We start from the raw sequence: 10,584 nt of genomic DNA on the forward strand, positions 1-10,584 counted from the left end.
ATTAAAACCTATGTATTCTGATCCCACAGCCTAAAATCTAGTATGTTAGAGTTGAAAGAAATCTTAGAAATTGTATGTTTTAATGCCTTCATTTTACAGATGAAGATGAGATTCACAGAGCTAATGTGTATTAACCTTCAAAAAGGACAACTGAACATTTAGAAACATTTATAAATTCCTTGTCTTATTTGACTTATAAACTTAGTATCTCCAAACACCTCCCCCCCAAAAAAGGCACTCAGTTGGGTTACAGAACAGCAGGTACAGAAAGCTACTTTGAGCCACCACTGTCTTTTTTTTTTTTGTATTTTTCTGAAGTTGGAAATGGGGAGGCAGTCAGACTCCCACATGCGCCCGATTGGGATCCACCCGGCATGCTCACCAGGGGGCGATGCTCTGCCCATCTGGGGCGTTGCTCTGTTGCAACCAGAGCCATTCTAGTGCCTGAGGCAGAAGCCATGGAGCCATCCTCAGTGCCTGGGCCAACTTTGCTCCAATGGAGCCTCTGCTGCGGGAGGGGAAGAGAGAGACAGAGAGGAAAAAGAGGGGGAGAGGTGGAGAAGCAGATGGGCACCTCTCCTGTGTGCCCTGGCCGGGAATTGAACCCGGGACTCCTGCACGCCAGGCCGATGCTCTACCACTGAGCCAACCGGTCAGGGTGAGCCACTACTGTCTTAATGAAAGAGTGCAGTGTGCAGAACTTAATAAACAGGCTGAAATTTTTGGAAAAGAAAGAAATGCTGCCAAAGATAGAAGGAGAAGGCTAATTTAAAGAGAATGTTAAGAATTAAAACACAGCAAGCAGAAATGTTATACTGAAAAGTAAAAGCAAAGAAAGATCATAGAGGACAGAGATATAATAACTTTATAAATAAGCACTCATAATTGACACCCTGTGAAACCTACTTAGGCTTGTGTTTATGAAAATGTAACATCCTATAAGTCTGCATGCTGAAATTATTTTTCCATTAATGTAGACATAGTGTGATAAGAAATGAGTGCGTTTTTACCCATTCCACTGTAGTTAGGGTTTTTTTAGCTTTGAAAACAAATAAAATAAACTCTGAGATTGACTGTTTTTACTAGCCCCTAAGTAGGATTTAAAATTTTTACATCATGTTTTAGAAATGATTGTATTTTATTATCTCTAGTAAGGATTTTTTTCACCTCAAATATATAGCTATGTCTATAAGCAGATATTAATAGTTAAATAACCCTATATAATTCTAACAGTGAGACTGGTGATGCCGGTTGCAAAGGACAGGTAGAATGTGTTCTGCATTCCTGGTGACGTAACATTAACAAATTATTAAGATAAGTTGTGACTGAGACCTAAGAATTTGATGTAGACAAAGCTGACAAGCAGACAAATTTTCAAGAGTAATTAATCTCATATTCATAGGATACAGAATTTGCCATTTTTGCCAAATAAACTTGTAGGAAAAGGAATCTACAGATTGCTAAAGGATAAGCCACTTAGGTGGGTTCGGATACTGAATGTTAATTTAGATATGTGATTTTGATTTGATAATGATGGAAAAAGGATAGCGTCTCTATTATTTATTCTTAATTTATTATTTAATCTAATTATCTTTGAGGTTCTTTTCTAGACTTAAAGAAAATAACCATGGTGACAACTGCATATTAAAGAAAAATTCCATTCTACAGCACATTCGTGTCCTTTTTCTACTTTTATTAGAAGGCAAAAAGAATTTTTATTTTTAGAATGAATACTATTCCCCATCAATGAGTATAAATTTCAACTTCTCAAACTCTGGGGACTTTTGGTCTTCTAAGACCAACCTCTGCATTAAATATGTATGCCAATCTTTCTCCTTAAGGAAATAGATAGTGGGTGCTTTCTTTTAATGAGGCAATAACTGCAGTCTCTACTAAATAAATTCAATGGCTGAGGTATTTATAGAAATCAATTTCTGGTGAAAAAGCTAAAGGCTTTTTTTAGCCTTGGATAGGATGACAATAGAATATTTCCAAGAGGAGGCCCTCAGGTTAACTAGTATACTGAACTGTCATCTCTCTCCACCTTTCCATTTTTCCTCAAGATCAACTCTGCAAATTTATTGAGAAGGTATCTCTAAAACTTCCATAATAAACTTCTCACTTTCTCCATAACAAATGCTTTATTTTTAAACTGTCAGTTCCTGGCCCTGGTCGGATGGCTCAGTGGTAGAGTGTCAGCCTGGCGTGCAGGAATCCTGGGTTCAATTCCCAGCCAGGGCACACAGGAGAAGCGCCCATCTGCTTCTCCACCCCTCCCTCTCTCCTTTCTCTCTCTCTCTCTCTTCGCCTCCCACAGCCAAGGCTCCATTGGAGCAAAGTTGGCCTGGGCGCTGAGGATGGCTCTATGGCCTCTGCCTTAGGTGCTAGAGTGCCTCTGGTTGCAACAGAGCAATGCCCCAGATGGGCAGAGCGTCGCCCCCTGGTGGGCATGCCGGGTGGATCCCAGTCGGGCGCATGCGGGAGTCTGACTGCCTCCCTGTTTCCAACTTCAGAAAAATGCAAATAAATAAATAAATAAATAAATAAATAAAAAATAAATAAATAAATATAAACTGTCAGTCTTTAGCCCTCCTGTGAACTCACCAGTGATGAAGCCATTACACAGCATTCAGATGTTAAGAAAAGCAGTTGGGCTGCTTCTTCCTCTGCTACAAGAAGTATGGGGAACACATTTACTGGAACCTATGATTTAGAATCAGCTAATATTTTTAGTCATATGATAAAAGAAACAAACGATTTAAAAATAGCCTTAAGCCCTGTCTTTTGGGGAAACTGTGATTTGAGTGTTTGCTACTTTCGATTATTGTAGTTCTGAAATCCAGTTTGTTACTTGTATAAAGAAAACGGGATCTCTATAAATAAAAATGGAGTCTCTGCTTGCTCATTGCTACATCGTGAAAAAGTAGCTGAACAGATTTTCACCAAATTTGTAGGGCATGTTTGGGACAGTCTGATGTAACAAAGAAACACACGAAAATTGGGACCCCATGGTGCTCAAACAATTTATTTTGAAAAGTCATTAGGCTAGTGTATGGCCAGGTGGCTGTGGCCATGCAGATTCGCATTGAATTTGGGCAGACGGTCAAGGAACCATGGAGCTGGAGAATGGTGAGCAGAAGAAAGGAAAAGAAAAATACAAAGGGAAAGGAAAACCTGCTTTTTGCAGTGGAGGGCAAGGGATCAGGAAACCAACCGTAACTCTGTGGCAGGGCACGAACTCATCCCTTAGCTCCTAAGGGGAAGCACTTATCCTTACAAGAGTGCTGTCATGTGCACCTGCACTAATTGCACAAAGTGCTTGCAGCCAGTAAACCTACGAGCAAGCCTAACATGGCTGTTTTCTCCACAGTCCACCCCTGCAGGGTTCCTCACCTCACAATCTATGCAACAGGCATCTTCCACAATGGTCCCTCTGCAAGGAGTGAGGTACATTGCATAAATAGAAACAGTACAAACTACTGCAACAGAATTACCAAAGCACAAGCTATGGGTGAAACAAGAGAGTTGTCAGCAGCACCAAGAGAGGCAAATCTTTCCCTTCTGGCAGAATACAGGCCAGAGTTTAGTCTGCAGACAACATAGTAGCAGGTACCAGAGGCCGCCCCGGGCGGGCCTACCAAACCTTATTGGCCTGTACACCAGGATCTGCTGGTTCTATGTGTAGTAAAATGGGAGAACTCATTATGGGCCATAAAGAAATTACAAAGCTGGGCTCCAATCAAAATCTGGAGCACCATTCACAAACAGCATGTCCATCCAGTAAGGGAGCTGGGGCCCCCTCCTGTCGCAGTCCCTGCTTTAAGAGTCCATTATACCGCTCAATGATACCAGCAGCCTGGGGGTGGTAGGGAACATGGTACTTCCAGTCCACTCCCAGCTCTTGAGCCCATTGCCTCACCATTGAGCCAGTGAAATGGGTACCATTGTCACTTTCAAGGACCCGTGGTCGCCTGAACACAGCACTTAGGTGGTCCAGAGCCTGTATGACTGCCCTCTGGTCTGGGTTACAGGCAGGGTAAACAGCAAGCAGACTGGTGGCAGTATCTACACAGGTGACCGCATACTGGTACCCATCTGACTTTGGTAAGGGTCCAATTGATGTCTATCTGCCACCATGTCAGTGGAACACGATCTCTCTGGACCTGTCCAGGTGACACCAATGGTCTCCGAGGGTGCTCCTTGGAACACACTGCATATTGTTCACAAAAAGCAAGTATCTCTGCATAGGACACAGGCAAGTTCCATGCCTTAACCGTAGCCCACATAGTTTTCTGTCCAGCATGGAGCAGACATTGGTGGAGCCACTGCGCCACATCACCCGCAGGTGCAGTCTCCAACCATCGCACCCTTGCCAAGGTGTCTGCTTCATCATTCCCAGGATGGGCTAGAGGGGCGTGCCCATGACATAATATACTGTCACCTGCTTCTGGTGTCCTATTCCCGATAAACCCTGCCACATGGCCTGACCCCATAGTGGACAGTGCATTACCATCCACTGGTTAATGTGCCAAGTAGCAATCCAAAGGGTCAGTCCACAATAGACAGCCCAGCTGTCAGTGCAAATCACCAGAAGTAAAGGTTCATTATGGGCAACTAGCCACATAGCTCTTAATTCTGCCCATTGGCTGCTTTGGCTTGTACCTGTGTCCATCCGAATAGTCTCAGTGGCTAGATGGAAGGCTATAGCCGTCCATTTGGCAGGATAGCCCCTGCTGGAACCATCAGTATACCAGGCTTCCTTGGGGATAGGCATTCACCCCTTTTGGTAGGGACTGACTTCAGGTTCTGCCCCCTGAGGCCCAGCTGCACCTGACTTTAAGGTCGCATAGGTGACTAGACCTAAGACTTCCTGCAGTTCTGCCCTCAACAGGCTGGTGCTAGGAGCACAGCATTGTGGCAAGTATGCACCCCACTTGGCCAGGGTGGAAGTTTGGGCCGTACTACTATGAAGTTTGGTTGTTCAATCTCTTACCCATCCTGCAATAGGGTGTGTGGTCTTGACCATAACTGGCATGCGGTAATAATACTCTCAGTGACCAGGAGGGCAGCATACACAGCTGCCAACTGTTTCTCCCTGAGGAGTAACAGACCTCAGCGCTTTTTCACAATTGGGACCAAAACCCAATAGGTTGCTATAAGTGCTCTGTCCATTGCCACAAGCCCCATCCAAACCCCTCAGGGATTATATAGACATCCAGCTCACAGGGCCTGGCAGGATCCATTTCAAGCCTGTGCCACCTTGACAGCTCTCTTAGCTGCTGCAAATGCAGTTTGTGCCTGCTCAGTTCAATCCTGTGAACCCCTTCCAGATAAGGTTATATAAGGGGCACAGTAACTGAGTCAAGTGGGGTATAAATGTTCGCCAAACCCCAACAAACCTAGGAATTCCTGTAACTGCTTTACTATAGTGGTGGGTACAGGGTACGCTTGGATCTTATCTATAACTGCATCAGGAAAGACTGACCAGACAGCTCCCAAGAATTTAACAGATAACTCAGGTCCTTGTAATTTGCCCTCATTGACTGCCCAGCCACATGCTTTCATATGGGATAGCAGGGTACGGACTGCTTCAATTCTGGAAGAGAATCACTAGTTAGTGTAATGGTACATATGAACTGCCTCTTGCTGCTTCCATTTAGCCAGGTCAGCAGCCACCAGCCCATGGCACGAGGTGGGGCTATGCAAATAGCCCTGTGGTATCCTTTCCCAACTGAAGGCAAATTGGTCTTGACTCTCTGCAGCTATATCAATAGAGAAAAAGGCATTAGCCAAATTTGCCACAAAGTGGTATGTCCCCAACTCATGGCTTAGCCGATCCATCATGTTAGCTATCGAGGGAACAGCAGCGTGCAAAGGGGGAACAACTTTATTAAGTTCCCTGTAATCTACTGTCATTCTCCAGGTTCCATCTGGTTTGCACACAAGCCACACTGGGGAATTGTAAGGACTGTGCGCTGGCTGGATGATCCCCACCTTTTCTAGTTCAAGGATCATCCCTGTAATTTCTTTATAACCATCTTATAGGCGGTACTGCTTTATGCTAGTCACACACTAGGGAACAGGTAATTGCAGGGGGGAATGTGCTACATGTGCTCTCATGACTCAGACTTGCAGGCGAACCTCCCCAGCTGTGGTTTCCAACCACAGTCCTTGTAAGACATCTATCCCCAAAATATATTCAAGAATAGGGGATACATATACTTTATATGGTTTAGGCAGTCTTTCTATCCCCCATGGAATAATTATTGGCTTCACTTGAACAGTTTGGCCCCCATAACTTTCAATGGCCACTGGGGTCCCAAAGAACCACTCTGAGTTCCCATAGGGGAGGGAACATTCTGCACCTGTATCCACCAAGGCCAACACCTGTTGTACATTAGAACGGGACCAGTGGATTGCCAGTTCCATGTGGGGCCTCCAGTCCCCACTCATCCTTGTTAAACAGATCCCTCGGCCTTCCCCCTATTCAAACTGGAACAATAGGTCTTGGGGATCCTCCTCTCTCTCAACTGTCTCCATCATATAATCTTGTAACCATGCTGCCCGCACACCCACCATTTTATTGGTAGCTGCTGGGGCCTTTCCTCTCAGCGGCTAGAGCCTCTGTGCTGGTTTAAGCTGCTGCCAAAGCTCCAAAAGAACTTTATTAGACTTGCCACCTAATTTCTTCCTATCTGCCCCATTCACAATCGAATCTACCCACATCTGTTCTCAGGTAACCGTTACAGCCCATTTCCCTTGTTAGTTGCGGGGCAGCAAGGGCAGCAGCCCTCACTGCTTGATGATCCCTAGCTCCCTCCAGCTCCCCCAAATCTGCTACCATCTGTGTAACTGTTTCTGGACTGCCCCACCTAAGGGCCCAGGATAGCCACTAGTGACCCAGAAGGGCTGATGGGGCGCTGCAGAGGATAAGGTTCCTCATCTCTGAGGTATACACCTCCTTGTCTGGTTCACGGGACCTCGGGTTGAAAGCACTATTCTTCATACCTAGTTCCTGAAAGACCTGGGGCAGCTCCGTATATGTCTGCCACCAACTCACTGCCCCTGGCAAGTCTCCAGCATTCTGCCAGACTGTACAAATGGGTATGATTTCCTGGGTTGTCATGGCGGTTCTGAAGATGCTGCCTCAAGGAGGAGTATGTGGTTATGGCAGCCAATTTCTCCATCTCTGTTCTAGAGAGCATGATGCCATCCACCCCCTATGTCCCACAGCCTTGGCAACTAGGCTGGCAGGGGCTCAGTGGGTTTTTGCTTAAAGTGTGCCCCTAACTCCATCAGCTCTGCATGGGTATAGGGCCAGACCACGGAGTGCTATACTACCTGGGGAGGAGGCTGTGGCTGCCCCTGAGGGACTCTTTGCTGCTGGGAGTTTTACCTTTTGGGTGAACATTGCCGGGCTCTGAGTGTGCAGATGGCAGCTTCAACCCAAATCTCCTCATCCTCAGAAGAGGAGGAGTTGGAAATGCCTGCTCTCACCAATTCAGAGCCACTCCACTGGCACAGATGCTGCTTCAGTGACCGTTTAGGCTCCTGCGGCTGCCAACTCTCAGCCTGAAGCAGAACCCAGAGCTTTTGAACCCACAATTGTTTCTCCAACAGTTGTTGCTGTCAGCATTCCACTTCCAGGGCAAACTGCAACTTGTGAACCCCATCATTCCTTTTCAAGAGACTGTTCCAGTTTGACTCTCCATTGGGGCTCAGCCTGCATTTCACACTGCAACTCTCAAACCCAGTTGGCCTCTTTCTCCAGAGAACTGGAAAGGCTTGTTTCAGTTCAAGCCACTGTTGCCACTCAGTCTGTAGCTTATCCTGACCTTTCAACCCCAGGGAGCTTCTCACACAGAACTCCTGGTTTCCTCTTGCAGGGTTATAAAAACCACCTAGCCCATGGCCCCCAAAAGGACAGCCAAGGGGAGCCATACACTAGAGAACAACGACCACTTCTCTATCCCACCCTTCAAGGGTGTTGGCCGCTCCATACCAATTTGATCCAAACCTTGCTCGCTGCACCAAATGTATGGTCAGGGGCCACGACCATGCAGATTTGCATTGAATTCAAGCAGATGGTAAAGGAACTGTGGAGCCAGAGAATGGGAGCCCATTCCAATTTATTGGAGGCTAACAAAGATAGATAAGCCAAAAGAATAAAGAAAAATAAAAAAATACAAAGGGAAAGGAAAATCTGCTTTTCGTGGTGGAGGGCAAGGGATCAGGAAACCAACCCCACCTCTCAGTGGTGGGGTGCAATGTCACCCCATGGCCCCTGAGGGGAAGCACTTATCCTTACAGTAGTGCTGTCATGTGCACCTGCACTAATTGCGCAAAGTGCTTGCAGCCAGTAAACCTGTGAGCAAGCCTAACACGGCCATTTTCCCCACAGATGGCACTTCAAAGAGATGGGGAAGTATTTTCCAGAACTGTAGACTTGCTGATTATTGAGGGTGGTCCAGGCAAACGCACACACGTGTTCCCTGGTCTCCAGTGGGAGGAAAGCAGAGTATCTATTTACAACGGTCAGTGATGCTCCAGAACAGTGCTGCGTTGGCCTGGTTGATGCTGCAGGTACTTTTCACATGTGACTCTATAATCAGTTCTGGTATGTTCTTAGAAATAAATATCATTATAGTTTCTTTGTTTTTTTAAAAAAAATGTTAAAATTTTATTTACTAAGTTTCTTGTTGTACAGAAAGTAACAATGCTGTTACAGTGTTGGTGTAACTGATAGCCATAGATGGTTGACTCACCAATCGTAGCTATCCACGCTACAGCAGGGGTGTTACAGGAAAACCTAACAGTTTTATTGGGGTGTCATCCCCAGGCTTGGAAGTGAATTTTCCAAAGGGACTAAATGGAGGAAGGCAAACGGCACCGGAACTTTCTTTGACTCTTTGGGTGGGTATGTCTTGAGGTTTGTATCGCAGCAACCTTTTTTTTTTTTAACAGCTACCAAATCCATGAGCAGTCTAACAAATACTGAACAGTTCTTTCTTCTTTCTTTCTTTCTTTCTTTCTTTCTTTCTTTCTTTCTTTCTTTCTTTCTATCCTTTTTTTGCAAGTTAAGTAGGGTCTAATCATCTTCTCCTTTATCATCTATTTCTCTTTCTCTTTCCACTTTTCCTCCTTTCTTCCTCCTTTCCTCCTCCTCTTCATCCTCCTCCTCATTGTCTTCATCTTCATCAACTTCTCCATCATTTCCAAATTCCTCTTCCTCCCCACTGACTTCATCTTCATTCTCTTTCCCACACCATCCACCTTGGCACCTGAGTCAGGAGCTTTCTGATCCTCTCGGTCATAGCCATCCAGGTAGGTGGGAGGGGGCAAAAGCTCAAAAACACTCTCTCGACAGTCATTCAGGTTTGTAACCTCACAGCTAAACAGATCCAGGCTTTTCAGACATTTCAACTTTTTCAAAGGTTCCAAGGCACTGATATCTTTCAGTTTATTTTCACTTAAATTTAGATGTGTGAGATTTGGACATTTTTCTGCCCACATGTCCAGATAACCATAGATTCCATTGTCACTGAGCTCAAGCTTTTTCAATTTTGGTTGTTTGGGGAGATTTGAAACTGAAATCAAGCTTACATTTATTAAACTGAGGAACTCTTAAGTTCACAAATTCAGCTGTTAAGCGCTCGATTTTCCTATCATTTGATTTGCAATTGTCCAGGACGAGTTCTCAAACAGCTGCCTGGGCAGGTTCCTCAGCTCCAGGTGGATCCTCCTCTTCACATCCATGTTTCTCTCTGCCTCTCTTTAAACTTCACTCCCTTGAAGGAGGCCGAGGCGGGAGGCGTCCGGGCCTGCGCAGCGAGGGCCATCGGAAGGGGTCTGGTGTGGGCAGAGGCAGGATGCTGCAGACAGCAGGCGGGTGAGTGGAGCCCCTGAGCCAAGTTACGGGAACAGAGAGCAGACTCCCACATGCACCTGACTGGGATCCAACCGGCATGCCCACTAGGGGGCTATGCTCTGCCCATCTGGGGCGTTGCTCCATTGCAACCAGAGCCATTCTAGCGCCTGAGGCAGAGGCCATAGAGCCATCCTCAGTGCCAGGGCCAACTTTGCTCCAGTGGAGCCTTGGTTGCGGGAGGCGAAGAGAGAGATAGAGAGGAAGGAGAGAGAGAAGGGTGGAGAAGCAGATGGGTGCTTCTCCTGTGTGCCCTGACTGGGAATCAAACCCTGGACTTCTACATGCTGGTCTGATGCTCTACCGCTAAGCCAACTGGCCAGGGCTAAAATATTTTTAATGTCTATTCGTATAAAGTAATTAAGTAGGCTTCCTTCGGGCTTATGGAGAAGGTAAGTGGCTTCTTACTAAGAATGATAAAGCAAGAACCATCTGGAAAAATCTTCCTTGCCTATATCCCTGCTTTTCACTATCTTAATGATGAAAAGGAAAATGGAAATGCTCACCATCTTCACCTATCCCTACGCACAGTTAAGCTCTGCCATTTCCATGAAGCCTTCCTCAATCACTCTAACTAAATAGGTTTTCCTTTATTTCAATGATGATAGATGGCTTTTACTATCTGCCCTATTCATTTTAACACTCAACCATATATGTCA

The 10,584-nt window shown here is 45.7% G+C and overlaps 1 pseudogene; it reads right to left on the reverse strand.

Annotated features, from left to right (window-relative positions):
* Positions 1-9,088: 9,088 nt before the first annotated feature.
* LOC136336299 (acidic leucine-rich nuclear phosphoprotein 32 family member B pseudogene) lies at positions 9,089-9,756 on the reverse strand (annotated as a pseudogene).
* Positions 9,757-10,584: the final 828 nt, after the last annotated feature.

Source organism: Saccopteryx bilineata, chromosome 4 (genome assembly GCF_036850765.1).
Source record: "Saccopteryx bilineata isolate mSacBil1 chromosome 4, mSacBil1_pri_phased_curated, whole genome shotgun sequence".
In the NCBI taxonomy this organism is placed as follows: Eukaryota; Metazoa; Chordata; class Mammalia; order Chiroptera; family Emballonuridae; genus Saccopteryx; species Saccopteryx bilineata.